Here is a 27,138-nt window from a genome sequence, read left to right as displayed (position 1 = left end):
GAGAGAGAGAGAGAGAGAGAGCGTGAGCGGGGGAGGGTCAGAGAGAGAGGCAGTCACAGACTCTGAAATAGGCTCCAGGCTCTGAGCTGGCAGTCAGCACAGAGCCCGACGTGGGGCTCGAACCCACGAACTGCGAGATCATGACCTAAGCTAAAGTCGAACGCTTAACCAACTAAGCCACCCAGGCACCCCTATTTCTGCACTTGTACTCAGCTCATTCTACTTCTTCTAACTCCTGCATAGGCTTCAAAAGCTATTTCAAGGGGAATTTTGCCTGAGAAGACGAGCTACGGCAAGTATTTCCTCTTCCTAGAATGTATATCTCCAGTTCACCAGTGCAACCCCAGCTCACAGGTGTGACAAGAATGATCACTGCCACTATGTTCCTACCAAGTGCTTCAGACTTTGGCCAAGCATTTGATATGTATTTATATCCGTAAGACAACTTCAAATAAAGATACTGTTATCTCCATTCTCCCTATCACAAATCTGAAGCTCAGAGAAGTTAAGGGAATTCAAAGCTTTCAGCCTGCAAAGTGAGAGAGCCAGGATTCGAGTCCCTATCCATCCAGCTGACTACAAAGTTCGGGCTCTTTCTGAATGGGTCCCAGTGCCAGACACAGCAGAGCCCATGCCTCACACAAACCTCCAACTCACCCAAAGTGCCTTGTACAATAAACACCCACTGATAGACTGATCTCACAATAACAGGCTCTCTGGGGTTCAGAGGTCATGCAGCGAATGAGGTTCCCACCGTACAAATTTCTCTTTTATTACCCCCACACATAAACACATCATTCTCCTTGCCCTTCCCGATTGCATATATATTTCTTTAACAGCCTTATGACGGTATAATTGACATACAATAAACCACACATATTTAAACTGTGTACTTCGGTAAGTCTGACATAGACACGTGATCATGAAATCATCTCCAAAATCAAGTTAATGATAGATCTGTCACCCCAAAAAGTTTCTTCACGGTCCCCTCCTTAACCACCACCCCACCCCCACCTACCCCCAACTCTACCAGCCAACCATCAACCTGCTTTTTGTCAGTGTAAATTAATTTGCAGTTCCCAGAATTTTACATAAAATGGCAAATACTCTTTTTTTTTTTCCTCTAGCTTCTTTCATTCAGTGTAATATTTTGAGACTCACCCATGTTAGGGTGTTTCAATAGTTCATTCCCTCCCACTGCTAGATATTATGTCATTGTACGGATATGCACAGTCTATCCATCCAAATGTTGAGGGACAGTTGTGTTGTGTCCAGTGGAGGGATATTACAAGTTGCTATGAGCATTCATGTATAAGTCACGGCTCTCTTTTAAATTCAGCCTCATCCAAAGAAAAATTTTGCCAGATCATCAAACTGTGTTAAATTGGAACCTTTTTTCCAGCATCGAGCACACCCTCTTAGTAAGCACATGTTGCAGGAATGGCTACGAGCATGTTCTTCCAGGACAGATGGCTTGTCTTGTCATTTGGATTCATCCCTTAGTAATAATTTAACCTTGTTTCACTTTCCTTATGTATAAAATCGAGATAACAGAACCTCCTTCACAGGGCTGTTGTAAAGATGAAACGATGGTGATAATCCATACATAATCATAACCCTGCGCCCAATGTATGGTAAGTGTTGGTAACCATGGGATATGATTACTATTAGTATGAACATCTATTGCAAAAAATGACTAAGCTTCATTACGCCTTCAAACAGAAAAATTCCTATTATTTCTGCCAAATTCCTCTATACTGATTTTATCATAAGATAATCACTACCACTTCAAAATCGGAGAATAAACAAAAGATGATCTAACACTGTACTTCTTAAATGTTTTTTAAACCCTGCCTCCTTTGCGGAAATAAAAAAAAAAAAGCTTTTAATAAAAATCTCAGAAGAACTGACACATTTTGCCTAAAAACACATCAAATATAAGCTTTTCCTCCAGATCGAATAGGACAGAGCTTGTGAGGACATGTTGCAGCCTTCTAACTAGCAGCTCACTGTGAGTCACCTGATTATTCATTCATCAGAGAGAAGGAAATGAATGGATTCAGTGAAGCCCAACTAGTTTCCAGGAAGACTGTGATAAATAATTCTTGCACACCGGCTTACCTACCCCGCCCCTCCCCCCCCAACCCCAATCAACCTGGCCCCTAACACCCACCCCTTGTACCTACTACCTTCACATGTGCTGGCAAGTCTGACAAGGGAGTGTTCGGAAGGGAAGTAATTGGCCCTGGGTGGAGAAGAAATATGCTCTGTAATTTGAGCCTGGGTGACCATCTGCGAGGAAGCCCAGGGAGGGATTCTGCACGGGGCAGTCTGGCCTGGACAAACAGTAAGCTTCCCACAAAGAGATGATGGGCACGCTAACTAGACACTGATGTGATCGGAAGAACAGCGGGACAGGGCAGAGTGTCAGGGCCTTCTCCCAGAGAAAAAGACTGGAGGGGAACCTTCCGTGACTTTCTGACCCTGGCTGGCAAGAAAGTGACCAGTGGGCTTGACAGGTGTAGCTGAAGAACTCAGGCGGCAACTAGGTCAGCCTGGAGAATGGCTTTTTGAAGTACGAGGCAGCTATGTCTTGTTACCCAACAGCCCTGTGGGTATGACTTAGTTTCCCAAAACTAAGGATGCAGAGCAGAGACACCCTCAAGGACGCTCTCCTTTCTGATGACCATAGTCAGAGGGCTGCCGGACAGCTTGACACCGACCAGGCAGAAAGGCTAGTCTCTCCTCTCACAGCCTCTGCTCCTCAAATCCCTGCGTTCTCTAAACAGCCTTCCCCGGCTCCCGCGATTAGGTCCCCAATTTATGCTCAGACATTTACCATCTATACTTACCTGTATAGTCAATTGATTATTGCCTGCTCCCCAACTACACTGTCAGGTCTAACAGGGCTGTCTTTTTGCTCACCATTTATATCGTTAGCACTCAGCCCAATGCCTGAGGCACATTCTAGGTGCTCAATAAACAGGTGCGGAATTAATGCATGTAATGGGTTGAATTCACAAATGTTCAGTTTCCATTCTTTTGTTCTGCACCTGGGCAGAGGCATGACCAGTAGGCAATCTTCCTATTGAGCACCTAGGATGGCCACGCACCCAGGGCCGTGACCGGCACATGGAAGAGTTTAATAAATGTCTGCTCTGTTAAAAAATCTAAAATGATCTGCACCTGAACAAAAGTCTATCTCTACCCAGAATGTTTAGAGAATATATCAGGAGAATATTCCCCGAGGACAGTGTATCTCTGAAAACTTCGACACCACATAACTCTCCCACCCACACACATACAGACATAAATACACACCAGAAACATAAAACATGAGAAGGAAAAATGGGGCTTGGTCATTTTGGGGGCAAGGAAAACTTACTAAGAAATATCGATCAAATTGGGAGTAAGTGATAAAGAGTTTAGCTGCTACAAAAGGAAATAAGGGGGAAACCAGAGCCCGTGCTCTAGGATTTCCAAATTAATGTTATGAGGTGAAAGAATTTACCTTCTCTTATTCAGGAGGCATACTACCCACCAGTCAAGAAGTACAAGTAGCCAATATTTCAACAAAAAACTTAAGTATCACCTAAAAGCAGCTGATACTTTGGCAAATATTGCCAAATTCAGCCATAGGCTTACAGAGATGTGTCCCCTCGCCACCAAGACTAAACTCTCTACGTACAATTCTCGAGTCAGGCAGAGGGTGGGCAAATTCAGGAGGAGTTCTTACTCATCCTCGCATCTCCTCATGTGGAAAGAAACCAGTGATCTCACTACATGGTTGAAAAGAACAGACCTATTTTGCACGAGAATTTCTAACACCGAAATTTCCTTCCAAAGAGGATTACTAGGGGCACCTAGGTGGCTCAGTCAGTTGAGCATTTGTCTCGATTTCACCCCAGGTCATGATCCCAGGGTTATGGGTTCAAGTCCTGCATTGCGCTCCATGTTGAGCATGGAGCCTGCTTAAGATATTCTCTCTCTCTCTCTCTCTCTCTCTCCCCCTCTGCTCCTCCCCCATTGATGTGCATGCATGCTCACTCTCTCTCAAATATAAATAAATAAATAAATAAATAAATAAATAAATAGAGGATCACCATAGTCACCTGATACAGAACACTTTTAGCACAGGAGGGTCAAAAACCCACAAAATTTCCCATTGTAAAGCTTCTTATGTACGTGCATATAGTGTGATATAGATGAGATAAATAGATTGTAAAAATATACGGATAGATATATGTATATGGATCAATATGAATAGATACACATATATATGACTGATGGATAAATGGACTGGCTGACTGACAGACAGAGGGATAAGTGGATGGATAAAACTATAATGTAGGAGATTTACATGGGTTGAGCCTGAGGCAAAAATTAAACTCAGCTTCTGTCAACCCACCCTCCAAAGTTTCTGTCTTCCGCCCCTTCGCTTCTCATCATCATGGTCCCCAATATCCCTCTTTTCTCCAACCTGCCAGACCAAACTTTTCCAGGAAGAAAGGCCAGATAAAATAATGAACCCGAATATGCATGTAAATGGCTGACTAACTGTGGAGAGGATCCTAAACAGAAAAACACCAACGCTGGCCTGACCATGGCAGGAGCCCCAAACCCATGACCTAAGGCTCTGCTTCAGAGTGGGAAGAAGTGTTTCAGGAGCAGAGAGTGAATCCAGGAGTTCTCTGAACCCAGCTCTAAGGACGCAGTCATTCTTATTCACAGAGTACACTGACGCTACCACTGTCAGCTTGGTTGGCTGGGATCTCCATTAAACAGAACATCCTTTCCCCTGTGATCCAGCTACAGCTGGCCACGTGAGGAGCCTGCGCGAAGCCTCACAAGTGAGGTGCAGTCCGTTACTCTCAGACGGCTGGTAAACAGGTGGAAGGTGCCTGGTGGGTCCCAGCTTGGCCCTGTCTCCTTCTGCGCTCACTCCCTGTCTTCCCAAATATGGCCCTGCCACCCAGCAGTGGCCCCAGCTCTCTAGAAGATGCTTGAGTACAGGTGGCAGAGGAAGGAACTACACAGACACAGAGGCAATGGCCGTTAGACTCCTCCTACGTGCTTCCTTTCATGGTCCCCAGTGGGTGGCCTCCCGGTGGAACTTTCTCTAACTCCCTGACACTCCCACACCCCCCAAGACTTTCATTTCCCAGCTCCTCCCATATCTGAAGAAGGGTCAATTTCTATAAATCCCTTAATATAGCACTCACCATGGCTCTGCTTCTTAGACCGAAGCCTAGCTGATAAATAAGATAATAATGCATCCTGCTGATCCACTTGTGAAATCACTTCCAATCTCATGCAACGAGACCCAGGGACCAGAACACGGCTCAGTAAAGAACATGTTTCTACAGTCCCACACATATGACCTAGCCATGTACTACAGCCATGCTGAACCCCTGTGGACCTGCAAGCCAACGCTGACTACCGTGCCAGACAGATCTCTACTGTGCAACAAGTGCCCTGTGAACAGCTAAGTTTCCGATATTTTACTAGTTGAACACATAACTCTTGAGTAATGATGAATAAGTGACTTCCTTTCTGTGAGTTATGTTTTCACCCAAAAGATAAAATACATCTTTCCCAGACTCTGTTAGTCAAGTGCTGATAAATTCATGTATCAACGTGAATTAAACCAGTGGTCACCACCTGGGTTCCTGAAAGCTGATTCTGGCCCAGAGGCATGTTTGGTTTGGCCTTCAGACTCTTCCAAATGTTTGAATTGGTTCCAGTTTTTAAAACACTGGAGATTTCTCCTAAATTTTCACATGTCCAACATGTCCTGAAAGACCAGACAATCTTGTCCCCTTGCTGCCCCAGCCCCACTTTCATACCCGGCAACCATCTCGGTTTCCACTGTGCACTCCACCCACTACCTGCTGAGACCCTGAGAACACGTGAGGCTGCAACCACCAACCTGTATTCATTCTTAGGAAACCAGTACGCAGCGGGTTCCAAAGCTCGAAGACGTAGCCTTTGCGTGATGTCTGTGTTTCTCAACTGTTCTGTGCTAGGATGTTTCTCGGCTGGTGACTTGTAGTTTTGAGGAGTCTCTGCCAGTGAGGGCCATTTACATTTGGAGTTGCCAGAAATGCCTACATTTTCCAGGTCACAGTGTAGCACAGCTCTCACACCAAAGCAGAGGTGATTAAGAAGAGGTACATACCTTCAGCAATTAAGGGGCTGTATCAACATGTCCAGAAGCAAGCTGTAACACCACCCTGCTTGGCGGCTCCAGATAAAAATCACACCATCAGAGCCTGTGGAGCACGTCTGTTACTCTCCCACAAGAATAGCAGTTTAGGGAAGATATATGTGTATCTGCTTTCTATTGTTAAAAATACTGGCTACTGTTGTTTTCTCTTTCTTTACATCATAAGACGTGAAAGGAAAAGCAGAAATCGCTGCACAGGGGATGTTCTCCGGTGAAAGTGCTTTGCAGGCCAGATGCCCAAGCCTGAGAGAAGAAAGCAGGAGTGTCAGAAAGACACGCAAAAACTCCACGCAAAGTCCGTTTCTGCAAACTGTGGCCAGGCACCTGGGGCAAGCTGCTTCCCTCCTCACTACGCTCGTTTTCTGATCTGAAATCAGTCGTCAGAAGAGCACTGTAGTAAGGAAGAAGTAAACATTGCATGCAAAGCATTTGGCAAAGGGGCTGGGATACACATTCAATAAAGGCTTCATTGACTGTTATCGTTTTATTACTATCAACAAAGACCATTCATGCCAAAATTAAAAGCATATTCAACCAAGACAGGGAAGGGGATGCCTTTGGCAGTCACTCCAGTGGCTGTAAATCAAGACATTTGTAAATCAAGTCTTTAAGTTGGGGCTGTTTGGGATGCAGTTCGGAGGCTGTGTTTGGTTTGGTTCAAGAGTAACCAGCAAATACATTTGCTAGAAAATGTGGTCATAAAACTGTTCATCTGTGTAGAAACATGGTGTGGCTCATTAGATACCTAAAACCATTTCATAACCCACAAGGTTTAATACCCTAAACTTTCTGCCAGAATGTTCAAACGAAAAATAAGGTAAATTGCCCCAAGACTGGCTCAGCATACCCTAGGGTGAGGGGTAGGATTGGCTAGGTTGCTGGGGAAGTTTGAAAAGCACTTTGTTCAACTTGAAACTCAAGATTCAACCACAAGTCATGTGAAAGGGGGAAAGCAAGGGAAATACTACATTTAGTTGGTCAGCCAAGTAATATTCCAAGATTTTAAAAGCACAGGCTGGTTTCTGGTATGGAGACTAATAAACAGAGTTGTTCATCTGCAAAGATTTGTAGATCAAATAGTATTTCCATTCTATGTCCCTCAAGATAAATTAATAGCAAAGACATTAACCCCATTATACAGCATAAGAATCTGAGTATCTAGGCAAAATGAAAAAAATGCTTTGATTGGATTTATAAATTTCAAAACTCCAAAATATTACTACCTTGACAAGAAAAGACATTCCACAGGAAACTCGGAGAGAGGAAATGGTTTGTAATGGTAGAGCTTCATTAATGAAACTGAAAAGACACCTGTAGTCAGGTAGCATTCATTCACCTTTAGAGGTGAACTAAAGGGACATCAGACATTCAATGACCTTTTTCTAGCTTCTTGATCATTATGAGCTCTGCATCTCAGTAATCCTCCAGTTAACACAGATTCTATGAAAAGATCATTTGGTGCCTGCTAAGCTATGATGAAGGCTCATTCATTGACTTGCTCAATATTTAGGCAGAGGCCTGTGACATGTCAAGTCCTGCTTAGCCTCGAAGTCCAAAGATGAATAAGCCACATCCCAGTGGAAGAGACACCATTGTAGACACAGACTTCGCAATGCAGGGCACTCTGTGCCATGCAAAAATATCACTCAGGGGTTCAGGAAGCAGAGGAGGAACCGACTTGGCCAGCTTTACCCACGGCATTATCCCGAGACTCAATAAAGTGAGGTCATTTGATCTAAGTTTCCACAGTTATCAGCTGGTAGAAGGAGGGGATTTTGGGGGGGCACCCAAAGCAGAAGAAATAGCATGTTATTGGCCTAAGGATGTGAGACATTCATGAGTAACAGACATAAAGATGAGCTGAGAAGAATGCTTAGAGCCACTTTAGGAAGAACTATGTCTCTAGGCTTGACCCAATAGGAAAGGAAAAACAAAAAGCTTTTAAACAAGAAATTGGCCTAATTGGATCAGTGTTTCAGAAAGAGAAGCTCTGTACGTGGATTGAAGAAAGCAGGGAGCTGTGTGCTAGACTATGTGTCAAAGATAAGAATGTACAATTTATTCCACTTAACATTCTTCTGCGACTTACCCACTTCCTCCACCCCCAACCACCTCAAAGCTATTACTCGGTCGTTATAAATCCATAAACTCAAAATAATATGAATGCTAACCTTTCTGGAACCTCAAAGGTGCAAATCTGGAAAACAGAAGCAGAAAATGTCTCACCTCTACCTAAAAGAAAAATCAAATGCAAACTTTTTGACAGGTGATGGCTTCTATAGGCTTGGTATGTTTGTTTGTTTGTTAACTTGAGTTACTTTTAAAACTTGACATCACTGACGAGCACAGATTAGTGGGGCCAGAAAAAAATTTTTTTAACATGTTAAAGATGGTAGAGATGAAGCAACTGGCAGTTACAGTTAAAAAAAAATTCAAGTTCCCTTTTAAAACAAAGAAGTGCATATCTGCTTAGTAACTATAGTGCTAATCAAGGCAATCACACATCATTCAAAATTATCACAAACCCGTATTTTCCATTGCAGTTCATCGAGAGGTTTTTGTATGAAAGGTGTACACTTCGACAAGGCTGGCAGTGTTCACTGAAAGCAACCACTTAGTTATTTTTCTCCCTCTCACAAAAGTGGATGAGGCATTTTCCTAAGCTTTGCCAAAGCCCCAATCACACAATCACGGTTTGGACAGAGTTGAAACATGGCCATTGATGTGACAACCAGGTTCACTGCATTTGCTGATATTCCTACCACATGCAGATGTTTTGCTCTTTGGAGTCTTGGAAATAAATTGCTTTATTTCTCCGTGGGAATACAGAGGAGTCTGTTTAACCGTGATGGACTAAATACCCTCTTTCAAATAACACTGCAGCATTCGTTAGAAGTTCTGACCTTGAGTTTGCAACTAGACTCACCTGAGAGATCACCAGCCTAATTCAGAAGACCAAAGGTTTATATTTGAAGTGTGAACTTCTCAGTCCTTCTATCACTATTATTTACACGGAGACAAACATCATACACTTTAGTTAAGACTGGAGCTACACGCTTTTAAATATGCTTTAATATGCCTCCAGACGGAGTCTTTGAGAAGAACCAATTCCCCAGGAGCCAATGGATTACATTCCAGAAGCTCTCTAAAGTAAACACTAGGACAGATCAAGTGAGGAACGAAACGGTAGCAACAAAGAGACCAGAAAGATCAGGAACACCATGATTTCACAAAGTTGTGTCAAAAAAGAAAAAAGTGTCAATTCTTTATTTCTTCTCTAGCTTCAAATCAGAAAAATGTTAAAGGTTTTAAATTGAGTCTTTACCAAATGAATCTAAGAATCTAGTACGTATTGTGAAACTGCATACTGTTAAAGCATTCAGGGAAAAAAACCTCTATGTTTGAACATACACCTTGGGAATTTGCTAAAGAAAGGGTGGTTCTAATCATACATTTTGCAAACCAAGCACAAAGATAAATTTTAAAAAAATTTTAATGTTTATTTATTTTTGAGAGAGAGAGAGAGAGAGAGAGCACAGTCAGGGGAGGGGCAGAGAGAGAAGGAGACACAGAATCCGATGCAGGCTCCAGGCTCCAAGATGTCAGCCCGACGCAGGGCTCGAACTTGAGAACCGCGAGATCATGACCTGAGCCTAAGTCAAGAGCTTATTAACCAACTGAGCCACCCAGGCGCTAGAATCAAAGACAAGTTTTTAAGAATTTGAGCATATCTTGGAGGGGGGCGGATTAGAAAGATAAAATTTAGTGGGTGAGCATGTTTTAAATTTCCTCTTGTCCAGGTTCTTGCAACCGGGTAGAAGGACTGCAAAAAAGGGGCCAGAGTCTTTGCTCTGTCACTAAATACCTGCCTCACCTTGGCCATGGGTCTGAAATTGCTCTTGATCCCAGATGCCACATTTGGAGAAAAAGAGAGCTCATGGGAAGGAGATGAGAAGAAACTGAATTCAAAAGTTTAAAGACCATTCTAGTTCTGTTTTTTCTTTAATATTTATTTATTTTTCAGAGAGAGAGAGAGAGAGAGAGAAGGCACAGGGTAGGGGCAGAAAGAGGGAGACAGAGGGTCCACCGTCAGCACACAGCCTATGCGGGGTTCAAACTCACAAACCATGAGATCATGACCTGAGCCAAAATCACGAGTTGGCCCCGTAATGACCAAGCCACTCAGGTGCCCCAAGACCATTTCAGTTCTAATAAGGTCACTGTCCTGAACAGTCTTAAAAGTTCTTCTTGCCTAGCCACCCTGTTTGAAATTTAGACTTTATAGATGTGCTAGACAATCAACGACTTGCAGATGAAGTTCAAACTTTCTGGAAAAAAAGGTTAAAAAGGAAAAAGTTAACACCTAATAGCATGACACTCTGCCATCCAATATTTGACAAATCTTTGCTCACAAATGATGAAGCCAAATGGGAAAAAAGACAGACACCATCTCTAAGTGTCTGGTAGACTGTTTGCAACATGGCCATCCATGATAGTCCTCTCCCTACATGATGGTGACCAGTCCCCTCCCTCATGGACCCTGGGTCTTGTCAGGCAGCCTGCTGTGACCAAAACAATGTAGTAGAAATGACACCGCAAGGCTTTCAAGCCTCACCTGTGAGAAACCTTGCTGTTTCCTCTCACTGCCTTCTTTGGACACTGCTGTCTCATGAACAAGTCCGAGCTAACCCGCCAGAGAAGCCTCCACCCCCAGGGGTGCCTAGACCCCCTTCCCGGCCCCCACAGAGTATCTGGCTCATAGCAAGTGTTCATTAAGTGGCAGTTCTTATCCGGACCAGCATAGCATGCACCAGCTGGGAGAAGCAAGTAGTGTAAAGTAACACACCAAAAAAATGAGAAAGGACAACAAGATGGAAATGAGCTCTACGGCGTTCACTGGTTGGCGGCTGTTTTGCTTAGGAGACCCGCTGTTCCATGTTCCTTGCCCAGTTTTCTCCAGTTTGAACAAAGCACAAAACCAAGCCCAGTTTTAGGTGTGGACAATGCACGCCACGGCTGAGGAAATCAGACCGAGACAAAGGGATTTCATCCCAAAGCAGCAGTCAGATCAATACTAATTGGAAATTATGGGAATTATCCTCCCCCAATTACTAAAATTGCAAAGCAACTATCCAGAGAGATCTTATCTCAGCAGGGATAAGGCCAGTTAAATGCTGGCTGGTTTTTAGAAATTGCACATTAAGTCAGAGACCTTATCTTGAGACAGGTCTACTTCAGCTAAACTCTCTCCTCGCTTGTTAACATTTGTGGTGATCCATGATTCATAGGCCCCATGCTGTATGCCTTGTGAGGCCAGAGCAATACAGTGACAGCCATGGAAAGGGAAGTAGGCACTTATTCCTTCGGTGGGGAAGGTGAGCTTATGTCACCATCTGTAAGAAGTAGCCACTGAGGGGTGGCTCAGTTTGTTAAGTGTCTCACTTCAGCTCATGTCATGATCTTGCTGTTTGTGAGTTCGAGCCCTGCGTCGGGCTCTGTGCTGACAGCTCAGAGCCTGAAGCCTGCTTCGAATTCTGTGTCTTCCCTCTGTTCCTCCCCAACTCGTACCCTGTCTCTGACTCTTTCTCAAAAATAAATAAACACACAATATATATATATATATTTAAAAGAAGAAGTAGCCACTGATGCCTGCTTTGAGAGCATTTGCTTTAACAGTAACAACCACAATTTCTGAAGACCTGAGATAGCCCCCCCACCACAGTGTACTGAGATCTTCAGAACTACATTCTCATTTCATCTTTATACGGAGATATTATTTTTCTCATTTTATAGTTCAGTAAATTGGTTCAGCAAGCTGTGGCCATAGAACTTACACACTCCAGAGCTGGGCCAGGACCTCTGGAGTCTGGTGGACTCCGAAGTCTGAGTTCTTAACAATTCTTAAAACAAAGTGGTCAGCCTCCTCCTGGCATCTTGAAAGAGAACTCAAAAACGTAGATACACTTCCAAAATCTTGTCTTGAAGAAAAAGTACATTTGTTTTTAATCCACACGGCTAATGTGGTAACATGACTGACTAATGCAATAACATGAAAGATAAACAGAAACTAAAAGTGATAAACTTGCATAACACCTGTGTTTGAATAAATACTGGCTCTTTTTAAATGGCAGAACATGTTACAAAAACACATTATTCCAACTGCACATGCCTGATACACAACAAACACTCAGAATGATTTTTAAAATAATCTTTAATGTTAATATTTCTGATAGTCAAAAAACAAAGAGATCGGTCTCAGATTTCCCAGAAGAGCTGTTTATATTATTACTGTTCCTGTTGTTATTCGCCCAGTCCAGGTCTACACTGCGAGAAGCCCTTCAGCTTCCACTCTGGACATTCTAGAACACTGGGCCAGGTTAACAAGGCCAAGCTAACCTGCTGGGGAGGCCTTCCCCTGAACACTCACCCTCCACCTCAGCACAGTCCCTGGCTCATAACATAGTCCCATTCATTAAATGGCAGGTCCTGCTTGAATCAGCTGGAAGAAGCAAGTAGTATGAAGTAACCCAAGGTGATGAGAAAGGCTACAGGAGGCCGAAGATAAGCCCTTTGGATCTTCCACTTGCCCGTGACTTGTCTTTGTCAGTATTATGTAGCAGAGGTTAACTTCCTACCTTTAATAACTACACAGAACGAGAGGCAACAACCTGTCGTTTTTAGCTTAAGGTTTCTTCACATAGAACCAAAGGACGGTCTCCTACCTGTCACTCTCACAGTGTCATTCACAAAAGGCTGCCTGCCCACGTGATCTTCAGCTGGTGCCCTGTCTGCTCCCGTTCTGTTATTCTGATTCCATTTCCTCCTTTCTAGACTGGTTGTCTCAGAACTCCTGCTGGAGGCCAATCTCGCAAGCCTAAGATTCTCTCTCACTTGCAAACCATAAAATTCTTCCGCTTAGCTGAAGATAAAGCAAAAGGTGCTCTGGCACGGGACTGACTGTGTATTTGGCAGGAGTACATATTTAGACTTAGTGGAGATGGACAGGCTGAGAGGTGTTGCAGAAATCAAGTGAACACCAAGACAGGTCATCTGGATGGCCAACTTTACCTCCAGGAAATAGCTTCCCAGGACAGGTTGAAAGATACTTTGCAAGCAATGTCATGGGGATTTGCAAGGAATTTTTTAATCTGCTACTCTGTACCATCCACTATACTACAAAATGATTCATGATACAACCCAGCAGGAAAGCCTACCTCTAGTAATAACACAGTGATCTTCTGTACAGGTTACATCTCCTCCAACCACACTACAACGGTCTGCGCTATATTAACTGATTTAATTCTGACAAGAACCTCATGAATAGGATGATATCCTTGCATACCTGTTTTCCCATAGGAATGAGGCTTTAAGCAAAAAAAAAAAAAAAAAAAAGTGATCATTTATATACTGTCACTGTTGTCAACAGTAGAAGTACCTGGTTATGTCCAAGCTTAAAGTAACCACAAAAAATGTGGATTGTTTTTAAATTTCAGTGAATTGAATTCACACAGAAATGTAATACTGATGGTATACTTTTTTCCCAGGATATATATTTTCAAAAATTTTATTTTACTTACTTTACTTTTTCTGACAGATCCAGGATTCCAAAACCATATCATAAATTTCTGTGTATGTGTGTGTATCATAAACGAATACATGCACACACACAGCCCTAGAATAAGCTTTATGGCTATCTCCAAAATACCTCTAAAACATTACAAGTTCTTTCTCTCTCTTAGGATTTTTGATTACATAGTCAATCCTCTCAAATCAATTAGTGTTTGGCATAAGGATTTTTGAAATTAATGTAAATTAAAGTTACTTTTCTTTCAGAAATCTCAGAAGGCAGGATTAATTGGGGATTACCCAAGAGTTTATATAATCAAAACTTAAAATAAATGATTTAATGAAAATTGAAACTGATCTCTGAAGAAAGCCATACTATTTGGGAAAAGATTCAATTTTTGGATTCCAGTATCAATACAAATACACATAATCTCTGAAACTTCAGGAGTTAAGTCGAAACCAATGCTTTCATGACAGCTGTGTGCAAAGTCTTACGAAATCTACTTTATCACATACAAATAACACGTTGGAATCACCAGGATAGCACCTATCAATAGTGATTAAGTGGAGAAAAAAGAGAAAAGGGCAGGAACTTTCTGGTAATCTCCCCTGATATAAACTGAATTGAAATTACTTACTGCAAATGGAGCCTAGTGTAACTTGCTCTCCAACTCAGTGAGAAAAGGGATCTCAAGAGGTACAAGCACTTTTTAGTGCTTTAGAAAAAAGACTTTCCATAAAATATCTAATCTAAATACAAAACCATATAAAATATGAAGACTGATTTGAATGTTCCTGTGACTGTTTTAAAGCTTCCATTTATGATCTGACCCTTTCGGACTAAATGCTAATTTATTTGTTTTGAAGTAGCTTTTACCAACAAAACAACCTATCATTTGGGTCCTCTAAGTGGGTGTAGTAAACACAGTTAGGCTGTAAAAGTGAGAAATTAAGTAAATAAAAATAGTGTCAATAAAAAGCTACTTCAGTCTGCAAATGATTCCGTCATTCAATTATTGTAAATTGGTAGGTAGTGCATTTTGTAGCTTCTGTCGGCATTTCCTTCCTTTGGACTGAATAAATAATTGAAGAATAGATAATTGTGCCCGTGCCTGGTCTCAGGAGCCATTTTTATAGATTGCTAATGATAGGACCTTCTGTGTGACAATGTATTAATATGGGGTGAAATGACACAGTTCTTTGTGTAGACACTGTGATGGTACAACATCCTTTCCTATTGTCTGGAATACAAGTGAGAAGTAAAGACACAATGAGTTCTTACTACTAAAATCTCCCTGACAGAAAGAGACACCTTTGTTTGTTTGTGTTTTCCAAAGAAAATAAGTCAGGTGGTAACCATTACCATCACAAATGGTGACAAGTAAGGCTAAGAAATTAATAAATGATGAGTAAGGAACAGAATAATGCCACTGGAAAAGGATGATGCCTCTGCTCGCTACAAGAGCTCTCCTGGTCCCTGTCCGATTCTGTCTGTTTACCCATCCATTGCACAAACTTTCTACAAAGGACTAATACTGTACTTGCTACTGGGGTTTAAAAACTTGTTGAGGCTGGGGCACCTGGGTGGCTCAGTCGGTTAAGCGTCTGACTTCAGTTCAGGTCATGATCTCATGGTTCATAGGCGAGACCGTGTCGGGCTCTGTGCTGACAGCTAGCTCAGAGCCTGGAGACTGTTTCAGATTCTGTGTCTCCCTCTCTCTCTGACCCCTCCCTGCTCACACTGTCTCTCTCTCTCTCTCTCTCTCTCAGAAATTAAAAAAAAAATTCTTTAAAAAAAAAATTCTTTAGAAAAACTTGTTGAGGCTAACATGTTCCTTTTCTGTACAATTCCAACAGGTCTCTTTGGGCGGAGATGTGAGAACGATATTCTTATTATCATTATTTTTAATAAATAACAGTTCCCATTCACTGAGCACCTAATTATATGGGAAACATAAATAATGATAATCCTACTTCACTTTACAACTGAGAAGCTCTGACCAGGTTAAGCAACTTGCCCCAAGGTCCTACCTACAGAGGTATAAGTAGGTAAAAAGAAGCCAGGACTAAAATCTAGGCTCTCTTCACAGAATGCAACACCGTCTCTCCCTGGCTCCCTTCACCACAGGCCTCCCACAGCAAGAGGAAGGAATTAATCAAAGCTCACATTGAGTAAGTAATAGTCACCCCACCTCAGTTTCCTCATCTGTAAAATGGAGAAAAGAAGCATATCCACCTTAGCAGTGTGTGGTGAGGGTCAAATTAGTTGGTATCAGTACAGGTCTTAGACCTGTCCCCTGATATAGAGTAGGTGCTCAGAAAATACTAACAACTGTCCTTGCTTCAAGAAAGGTAAGTCTCAATGATACTGAACAGCCTCAAAATAGAGAAGAGAGACTTGCATGAAACAATTTTGAAACCCGTTCCAGATGTAAGAAATGTAAGAGTCATTTTTCCCATTTCATAATACCTATCATCTCCTCCATGTAATTTAACACTTAATTATATATGACCTTACACTGTTACCTAATTGTCTGACCCAGCAAGGCTCTAGCTTCCTCCAGAGGAAAGACCCCCTTTGTTTCTCTTCTCTTTCCTAGTCCCCTGTGACCAGACCTTCAGCACTTGTTGACTTAACATCAATTAATATTTGCACTGAAAGTCTTACTTACAGGAAACATAATGGGATGAGATCAAAAGCAATGTAGAAATTGGTTTATTCAAGAAAGATCTGGCTATATGTGTTTTCTGTTCATCCGGCCTAATCATACCAACATCTGTTCACAAGTGTGTTGGGATTTTAGCAAGACATTTGACAAGATCTTTCCAGGCAGCCTCAAAGCGTGATAAAGAAATGGGAGAGGAAAACACTGTCAGTGGGAACTCTGACCCAAAGGGACCTCCTAATGGGTCTAAATCAACTCAAGGCAAGTAGGTCTACAGAGATGCACTAAAGAGCTTCTTCCCATTTACTGGTCTGTCAACAAAGCCATCGCAGACATTGGGGGTATGCTGACCAAATCGGAAGGAAGCCTGAAGCTGAGAAAGAGTGATATGACAGACTTCGGGGGAAGAATCCAAAACTGTCTCATCAGCTGGAATTAGGGGCCAAATCTATTAACAAGAAATTTAATATAGAAATGTGTAAAAGTTGTTGGGGCACCTGGGTGGCTTAGTCGGTTAAGCATCCGACTTTCGCTTAGGTCATGATCTCGCGGTTCGTGGGTTCGAGCCCCGTGTCGGGCTCTGTGCTGACTGCCAGCTCAGAGCCTGGAGCCTGTTTCAGTCTGTGACTCCCTCTCTCTCTCTGGCCCTCCCCTGTTCATGCTGTCTCTCTCTCTCTCCCCTAGAAATAAATAAAACATTAAAAAAAAAAGTTGTAGTCGAGTCCACCAAACAGGATAGCAAAGGAGATGTTTAATTAGTAGTCCAGGTAGAAATCTTAGAGAGATTTTCACTGATTGTAACTACACTATGAATTAGTGAGATAAGGTTACCCACACGCTAACTAATTAATTTTAGGTTACCCAAAGAGAAATGAAACAACACTCCCATCAATTAAGCACACAGCGGTAGGTGTTCATTAGAGATAGATAAGCACTTAAGGATCTAGTAAAAATAATTTGTTCAGAGAGAGGGACCCACTCACTGTCATCTGTTTTTATGGATTTGCAGATGAACAGGCTCCCAGAAGATAAATCTTACTCATGTTCCCATTCAGTTCCTTCAATGGCCATGTGCATTCCTATGGTTAGTGCACGGAACTCACCAGGTAACAATTACTACTCACTGGCAAGCAAACAGAATGATTCTACAGAAGCCCAAGGGCAGGCTAACACAGACTCATATAAAATTTGTCTGGTGACTTTCCAGAAGCTGCAGCCATTTTTTCCCCACTCTTTCCTATAAGAAATAACTACTTAATATCCCTAAATAAATCTGACTTACACACAGGCTGGGTTCACTACTAGTTTTATAATAAGTTTCACTGGCATGTCTAAAAGGATTAGAAATCACTTGGGACATGGTGTTTGCTGTGTTGTTACAACATCTTTTAATAGTGTCTGCAATTAAAGGTAGGAGGAGACACAGAGAGTTTTTACTGTTACAAACAGAGGAAGTGGGAGAGGTATGGAGACCCACGGAAGTGCCAGCACAATGCCCCGCATTCGAGAGCAGGAAAAGATATTACTCTTGAGGTTGTAGAAAATGTGCTTCGTGGGTAAAATCATACCAAAGGGAACTAAAATTAAAGTCTGATCCAAGAGACAGAAAGAGGTAGAAGAGAGGCCCAGGATACGTGGAAAAGGGGAAAGTCTGAAGCCAGTAAAGTAAAATCCAAGTTCATGCTCCTTAGCTTTGTATTTGACCGTGCGAAAAGAAAGCTATATTTGTACACATAAAAAAAATAAACAAAATTCAGTTCAGTGGCTCTAACATTTATTCCACTCTACAATTAATTAAATGGGAAAAGATTTAGAATCCATATAATTCTTGAGACTACGCTGATGAGTTTCAGGAAAAAAGGAGTAAATTGTATAATACCAATTATAACACACAGATAACATTTATCGAGCAATTACTGGAGTCAAATACTGTGTAAAACATTTCGTTTGGATTTCCTTGCCTACTCCTTCAAAGAATCCTTCAGGGTGTCTGAAGGTACCTGGAGATCATGTATGTAAACAAGTTTAACTTCAATGGGGAAGGGAGGCTTTACTGCCTGTAACTTTCCCCTTCAGTTAAAGATTTAGCTCATGGGTCCCCTCCCATCCTCACCTTTAGAATCCTCACACTCCTGTGGCCCAGGAGCAGGCAACGCAAACAGGAAAAGGGGAGGTGGGGAGAGGCAGGAGAGTGATGGAGAAATTGCCCAGTAAACTCTGGGATGAGGGAAGGGAGGGAGGCAGGAAGGGGGTGATCCAAGATACCAATGGGAAAAGTGCATTTTTCTGAGATAACAACCACCAAAGTTCAGAGGTTGCTCTAGACACGGTAAATCTTTTAGTGTCTTCAAAAGTCATTTTCTGTCCCAGACATTCACCCTTTTTGCTGCTGAAAAGAGAAAGGGACCAGCGACCCGTAAAGTGTCAGGAATGCATCTGAGGGAGCCCCAGCGAAGTTGCAGGGCAGCTACTGTGCTTCAGTGAAGTTCAAAGGAAAGGATCGTCCAGTATGCTGGGGGTGGGGGCGGGGCACGGATGGGCTGCAGCGCAGGGCTCAGGAGGGGGTCGCAGAGCCCCACGCGTGACTGTCCCAGCGCCACTGAGGGCCACCGCGCCAAGGGCTCACAAACTCTCCAGGAAGAGGAACTGAAGGGGGGGGGGGGGGGGGGGGGGAAGAGAAACAGAGAAAGGAAAAAGGAAAAAAGAAAAAAGCCCTTGCCTTATGAGGTCAAGGCTTTGAATTGAGAGAGCCCAGCGCCAGTTTGGGACCAAGCCAGGGGTTCGGGGATGGGATATTTACATTTCTACTAGCTGACTAAGGGGGGGAGGGGCGAGTCTGGGAAAGAAAGAAAAAGAAAACAAACTGTGCTCACCATTAAATATTCATGACAGCAGCTTTGCTAAGGCTAATGGAAAGCATATAAATCCCTTTACAACTTTGTTAAATGCAAAAAAGATGGATGAGGGTCACAGCACGCTCTGGGGCAAATTGGGAAGAATATGAAAATCTGGACCACAGGAGGTTGGGATCCAGGAGAGCAGAGCTGGCCTCGGTTCCGTTTAGACCCATTCCACTAGGTATGGATCCCAGTCCTATTCATTTCCAATGACTATAATAAAACACTACTCAGAAAGTGGGTTTTCAATCACCCCCACAATCCTCAAGGGCATTTTCTCATAAAAATGTTTCCCCTCAAATATTCCGGCATGGTCAACATATGACAGATGTTAACTGTATTAAGTCGCGCTTAAACACAGGTCCAAATTCTTGACACAGACCATCTATCTTGAACAAGAAAATGAGAGATGCAATAAACTTGGATCTGAGACATCTTTGCAGTTGTATCTGCAAGAAGATCTTTCAGAAAGGACCCAAAGTCTTGGGCTCTGAGAGACCAGACTGTGTCATGTTTGCATCTGAGAAAGCACAGAGTCAGGGAATCCTAACTAGGCTTGGCTTGACCTAAGCCTCTGTGCTTTCGGGGACCTTGGTTGTGTGGACTCTACCTCTTATTCCAGCTGTGCAAATGGAAGAGAAGCTAATCTAGTCATCTTAAGGAAGGGTAAAAACACACACACACACACACACACACACATAAGGAGGACAGAAATGTTTGTAATAAGGGGACAATGTACACTAAATAATGGTGCTAAGGACACACATTTCTTATTATTTAACAAAGAAATAAGTTTCTTTGGAAGAAGTAATTGCTATTTGTACTGCAGGGGGAACTTATTCCGTTTTCTTTTATATTTTATATACTGAAAATAAAATAAATACAACCAAGGTTATGCTTTTGGTTGGGTGTAGATTTATATGTTCCCGTCATTACAATTTAGGGGAGAAGGAAGCATATTGCTGAAAACAAACATAAAATAATTCCAAAAAAAACTTCACAGAAAAGTCACCAGTTGATAATACAGGATTATATGATCTCAAAGGCCATAAGAGGCAAAATCGGCCACATTTAAATGTAAACGCAGGTTCGCCTGGGTGGCTCAGTTGGTTAAAAGGCCGATTTTGGCTCAGGTCATGATCTCACAGCTTGTGGGTTAGAGCCCCGCATTGGGCTCTGTGTTGGCAGCACAGAGCCTGGAGCCTCCTTCGGATTCTGTGTCTTCCTCTCTCTCTGCCCCTCTCCCACTCAATCACTGTCTCATTCTCTCTCTCTCAAAACTAAATAAACGGAAAAACAAAAACAAAAACAAAAACCTAATGTAAATGCTACCCTCTCTTCAAAGGTTTCCATAACAAATTTCACTTTCCCCTTTACATTCCCATTCTACAAGGGAAAGGGGATGGTTACACTGTGGAGTTTTGAACACCATCCGTGATAATGCTGTGTACTTTCATTACTGAGGGTATAGATATCACTGGCTGCTTTCCGATGAGTTTTAACAACAAATGTTTTCAGAATGTCTCCATCTCTCTGTTGCTCTCAACAACTTTGTGCGCCGTTGCATTATCACTAAATACTCTTCCCTTGCAGGGGTTCACCTTGGTCCTTCTTCCCACAGCGCACCCTCCATCTTTGACCTGTTCGATACCAATGGCTTTACTTATGTCACCATCCTGCCCAAGAACAGTTTGGGTACTGTGTAGACTCCTCAGGAGACTCAATGCATGGCACAGAGTAAGTGTTTCATAAACGTGAGCTACTATTATAAAAAAAAAAAGGGTCTGTTGAATGAACATTTGATACATCTTTTGGAGACAGAGATGCTTCTGTTAGAAAAATCAGTTATTTACTGAAATTATTTTTATCAGGTATTCAGATTGTAAGATTATGTAACTGCATGGAAATGACATAATAATTTTTCTTTGACTTCATGTAGGCAAGAAATAAAAATTATTAACAGGAAAATAAAAATAGAATAGTAATGCAAAAAATCAAAGACTTTACATATATTTTACTTGGGGAGGGCTTGTTTCCTTTAAAATGTTGAGAAAGTAATGTTTCATATTCCTCCTTTTTTATACTGGAGAGAAGGGAAGGAGGATGAAAATCACTTTCCAGAAAGAATTTTCATTTAAGGAACCAACACATATGGAAAAGTCAAAGCTGCTGCAGTGAAATAAACAGGTTTGTTTCTCTTTCAATAAGCACATTTTAGATTTTATTTTGAAAAGTAATGGACACAAATGATTCCCACAAGGTCCAGAATTCCTAGGAGGCAATGAACCGTCTTTCAAAGGAGTAGACTGGGAACCCGAAGGCTTCTGCTGTACATGGAAGGGATCATCGGTGAGCAGTGAGCTTCGGGCTGCATGCATTCGCAAGCCTTTCAGACCCCACCAGGCTTTGGACAATCCCTTAGGATCCAGCTCAGAAGTCTCCCTAACGAAGATTCAACGGAGACACACTGAGCAAATACCCACCAAACAGGGCGAAATGTGTATTTAACCAAAAATGAAAAGCCATAGATCCCAGGAATGGCACTGTAGGATGTATCTTGATAAACTTTTACAGCAAAAATAATAAGTCCTTATGACTAGTCAAGACCCTATCCTGGGCAATCCTTAAAAGCAGAGTTACCCTATGATATTTAATCACCGTAGCCTCAGCACAAAGCACAGCATAGAGAAAGTGACCAAAAATATTTGTAAGATGCATGAACAAAGCAAAAGAAGTCAGAAAATCAAGCAGAATTCAGCAGAAGATTTAGGTCTTAATTATTCTGAAAAGCAATAAAACCAGAATTAACATAGGGACTCCAGTAATAAATATCAAATACAATGATAATAAATTTACTTCACAATTAAAAAAAAAACAAAGCCACCTTTCTACTTAGTATACTTGCTAGGTCCATACTTCAAGAAATATTCCATATATTTTTATTAATAACGCAGTACTTTCATATTAGCTACAATTAACACCTGTGCCTAGAGCCTATAATCTGATTTCATTTGTAGTTTCTTTAAAAATTGGAACATTTATAAATACCAAAATGCTTCTGTCATAAATTAAGTGATCATTCTATGTATACTAGCAATATATTTATAGACTACTTCTAATAGTCTATTTTGCATTTCTATATAGTTTTATCATCCAACTGTGCTTCCCTAGGCACTATGATTTAGTCTTGCCCATTTTTTGAAACAAAATTTGTTCTATCTTTTATGTCACTGTGAGTCTACAGGGTCCCCTTCTAATCCTTTCCTTTCATCACTTAGTATTTATCTGTTAAAGAATGAGGGGCATTTGTCTAGATTTTTAATTTTAGAATTTTAATAATCAGCCTTCCTAGGTCAAGACCATTTTTGAAAAAAATAATCTCAGTCCCAAAGGTGACGATGAGAGATGTGATTTATTTTACGTAATAAATATGTTAAGTCATCTTTCTAAAAATGAAAGGTGAGTGAAGAAATAAAGGCAAACAAGTGGTGGCCTCCAGTGACCATACACATCGCATGACGCCATGTTGGAAAGATTAAATACACTTTTATTCATAAATAGGGAAACACTGAGTAATGGATATATTTAGTTTAAAAAAAAATTAAGACTAGGAAAACCGAATATGATACATTTACATGTGCACAGGAGAAAAAAAGAAAACACACACACTCACACACACACACACACACACACACACACCTCTCCCTGAAGGACAAAATGAAACATATACCAAACTTTGAGAATATAAGGAATAGGAGATTCAATTCCATTATTAAGAGCCTACTATGTGCAAAAATTTGCTGCCAACATGAGATAAGCTTTTAAATTCCATTAAAAGAGAAGTTCTGCAAGAAGCACACACTTCCTGATTCATGTTTTTACTATAAAAGGTGTTAGATGCTATAGATTAACACAGTTAGATGTAGTGGAGAATCAGGGGAATATTTAAGTCACCAAAACCAAAACAAAACAACCTTTCATCAAATTCAATTCTGCATAAGGAAAACAATTTTAAGGGTATTAAAAGCAACACACGGAGGGATTAGAGAAATGTGACCTTCCCATCTTAAAAAATAAAATCAACTCTAGTCCAAATAAACTGAGCAAATGGAAGTTACTAGTTTTTCCACCATCAGTCCACAAGTCTGATGCTAACTTCCCTCTGTACCTTGAGAGTATTAATTCCTTGCTTAAGTGTTTTTGGTACAGCACAGAATTCCTTTTCATGTCAAAAACACAGAAAGTTCAAAGGTTAGCCTGCCACTCAACATCATGTCTCCTCAAAAACCTGAACAGGAAACCCAGTTCTAAACGTACCCATACAAGGTACTGCAGCCCCAAAGAGAGACCGGCGGCCATTGTTTCGCCTGCTGGTGTTTTTGTACTTTGCTTAAGATTTATTCAGAAGGGTGACAATGCCTACCTCATCACCAAGGAGAAACATTCTTTCAGATACAAAGAACTGCAGCCATCTCTTCTAACACTTTCCTTCCCACTAATTACTTTCTCAACATTCTGGAAGGCTAAGAGTCTAGTCAAGCTGAATAGCCCTGGATTTAGCCCACATTATCTTGTATCTTGTACTATCTTGTACTTCACACCTCTCCAAAAAAATTTTCTTAAGAAAAGGAAAAGGCGTGAGCCACACAGTGTTTACGCAACAAGATTTACACAGAAAATAAAAAATTACTTCGGTAGAAAAGAAGAACAGAAATGGCTAATTCTACAGAAATGGTTTCATTTACAAAAGGTTACAGGGCACATAAACTCAGGGAAGCCAGGTTTTAGCAGAAAGTGATTCATTCATTCAGTGAACATTCACTTCTCTGTCCAGGCACCCTGCTGGGCACTAGATGAAAAGATAAAAGTGGTTCTTGTCCCCACAGAGCTCACAGAATAACTGGAAAGAGAGACCACTAAGCAGATGATTGTAAGACACTTATAATACTTCTCCACAAGGGCCAGGAGAAGCCGCAACAGCAGGGTGCTACGGAATCCCAGTGAGAGGGGCTCCTGGCCTCGGATGGACAGAGGAAGGCAAGAAGCAACTGTCTGAGGAGCTGCTGTAGCTGAGTGTTGAAAGAGACAAATGTAGGCCAAAAAAAAAAGTCCGGCGAGGTGAGGCCAGTGGCAGCCGATGATGCACCAGGTTGGGGGAAAGCAAATGCCGGAATCTGGACTGGAGATACGAATATCCATGTCTGCTTGGTCGAGAACTCAAACAGTCACAAAAGCAGTGCAGAAAATTGTATGGAGAGTGTCTCCACTAGTCCAAGTCATCTGTGCTTCCTGAGCCGTTCGGCTGATAAATGCCACTTGCCTGTTATCAATGAGAACTTCATACCATACTGAAATCTGATCAAGTAGCTGCTTCCTGAAAGTACAAGACATGTCACACATTTTGCAAGCACTGGACTGCTTCTATTATCTAACACTATTTTTTAGATTCAATAGATCAAGTCTGGATGCTAACAAACAAATTAAGAAAGTGATTCCCTTTTCTTTGAACTCCCGAGAAATGGGACCCCGCCATCAGCAAAACAGAAGCTCCCTTGGAGAAGACTGGATGGAGACTGAGACATTAGCCTTTAGAGGACATTGGTTTTAATCAAATACTTTGCCCTTTTTTTTAATCACATGTAGTTCAAATGGTGTTCGGCCATCTTCACGCATAATCAAAAACTGAATTTTTCTCTGAAGGTAGTTCTTTTAAAACCCGGACAATGATAATCCATTCCAAAGTACAGACATTTTTGCCACCAAAAGAAGCAAGGCAATGGAGGTTCTTAAATATATAAAAATTCATTCTTTTTATTAAAAAAAATTTTTTTTAATGTCTTATTTATTTCTGAGAGAGAGACAGCATGAGCAAGGGAGGGTCAGAGAGAGAGGGAGACATAGAATCTGAAGCAGGCTCCAGACTCTTGAGCTGGCTGTCAGCACAGAGCCCGACACGGGGCTTGAACCCATGAACTGCGAGATCATGACCTGAGCCGAAGTCGGACGCTTAACCGACTGAGCTACCCAGACGCTCCTAAAAATTCATTCTTAAATGTATAAAAACCATGCCTCAAATATACAATAAAAAGGGTGGAGAAGGTAAAGAGACCAAATGGAAAAGTTTATACAATCCCTACGAGCTGTGTGCTGTCCAGGAAAACAAGGCAGAATTCTTAAGGGCACACTCTCTTTCACAGAATGCAGAAAAAACCCCTACCTGTGGACGGCACCATGGTGCAATGCAAAGTCCTAAGATTAGGATCCTAATTCTGGCTCTACCAAACGCTAACACATCATCTTCTCTGGGTTTCAGCTTCCTCATAGCTTACCCTTCATAGACAGATAAGATTGTTACGTTTTTCGGGTTTTGTGGCAGTTTTTTTTTTATTCTAAATTTAAACTGATAATAATACTAGTTAATATTTAGGAAGCACATACCTTGTGCCAAGCACTATGCTAAATGTTTTTCATTCAGCATTTTGTTTAATCTCAAAGGGCAAGCAGAGTAAGACAGAATCCCCATTTTCCTGATGAGTAAGTGGGGGCTTCCATAGCTAGGCGACAGGGGAAGAGATTCTAGGACAGATTCCCCACTACGCTGTTTGACATCGAACATGCTTAACCACTCAACTCAAGCCTTGACGGTCTCACTAAACCATGCAGGCAATCAGATTCCAACTGATTCTTAAAACACATTGTTTTCCTAAATGGAAACATTTTTGCAACATTTTTACACAAGACCGCCAAATGTGAATTCAGTATTCTTGAGGAATAAAAAGATTCTAATCCAGAATTTTCCACAAGACTCATTTCATTGTACCCTCAAGCAGACTTCTCCTACCCAGGACCTGATTATGAAGTCCAGGGTGCTTTGCAATGCAGTCCCAGACCATCCCTTCACGATGTCCCATGTTCGTTCCCAATGTCTGCAGCTGCAAATGGGTATTTGGGGCATCTTCTATAAAATCTCTGCCTCAGAGGACCAGCCTCTGAAGAGAGGGAGACAGACCGGGTACCTAAGTAAACTGTAGCCATTTCCCTGGCAGCCTGCCTACTCTTTGGGATTCTGCTTTCCTCCTGGAAAATACAGAATTGCAAGAGTAGAAAGACCAAAGGGTCTGACAAAGAAATTGCCATTGTCATTTAATGAATTGACACTGACATGTTTTTAATAGCCCCCATTTAATTGTGCCATCGTATGTTCTGGAGAAGCCCTCCTACCATTAATGTATTAACAATCGCCTACCGTGTCCCTGGGGGATACGACTGCTCCATTTTCTCCTCTTTCAACCCAATCCCTACACTACTTGTCTTCCTCTTAACACCATCACCAAAGCTGAGAACAAAACAAAATATTACAGGCTTTGAGCCAGGCATTACTTAGGTGTATTAAATTAGAGCATTTCACTTCTGGGGGAGGGGGAGGGGAAGCGGCGTTCTCGTAAAAGACGAGTGTCGTTAATAGCATAAAAATGATAGAGGGCTGCAACCACGATCATGGGGACAAGAAATGCTAATTTTCAGTTATTTTAAACCCATAACATCATCTAATCCATTACAGAGAACTGACGGCTACGTATGACCTCAGACCAAGGCAAGTGGATGGTTTTTCTCACCCTAGGATAACACATCAGGCCAAAAATAGCAAAATGTATTAAAAATAGTAGATGTCTTAACTAAGGCTTGTTGTGTCCAGGGGTGTGCTTATTTCTAAACCTCCACATCATGCACCACAGCACAATGCAAAAAGGACAATTCTCATTCACTCTTGCCATTGTTCTAA

The 27,138-nt window shown here is 41.7% G+C and overlaps 1 protein-coding gene across 1 annotated transcript in view; it reads right to left on the bottom strand.

Moving 5' to 3' along the window:
* Positions 1-27,138, bottom strand: part of EXT1 (exostosin glycosyltransferase 1) — a 287,664-nt gene that overhangs the window by 232,763 nt on the left and 27,763 nt on the right. The gene's annotated exons all lie outside the window — the stretch shown is intronic.

Source organism: Hyaena hyaena, unplaced genomic scaffold (genome assembly GCF_003009895.1).
Source record: "Hyaena hyaena isolate Hyena2069 unplaced genomic scaffold, ASM300989v1 scaffold_26, whole genome shotgun sequence".
NCBI lineage: Eukaryota > Metazoa > Chordata > Mammalia > Carnivora > Hyaenidae > Hyaena > Hyaena hyaena.
This window is presented reverse-complemented; position numbering and strand designations above follow the sequence as displayed.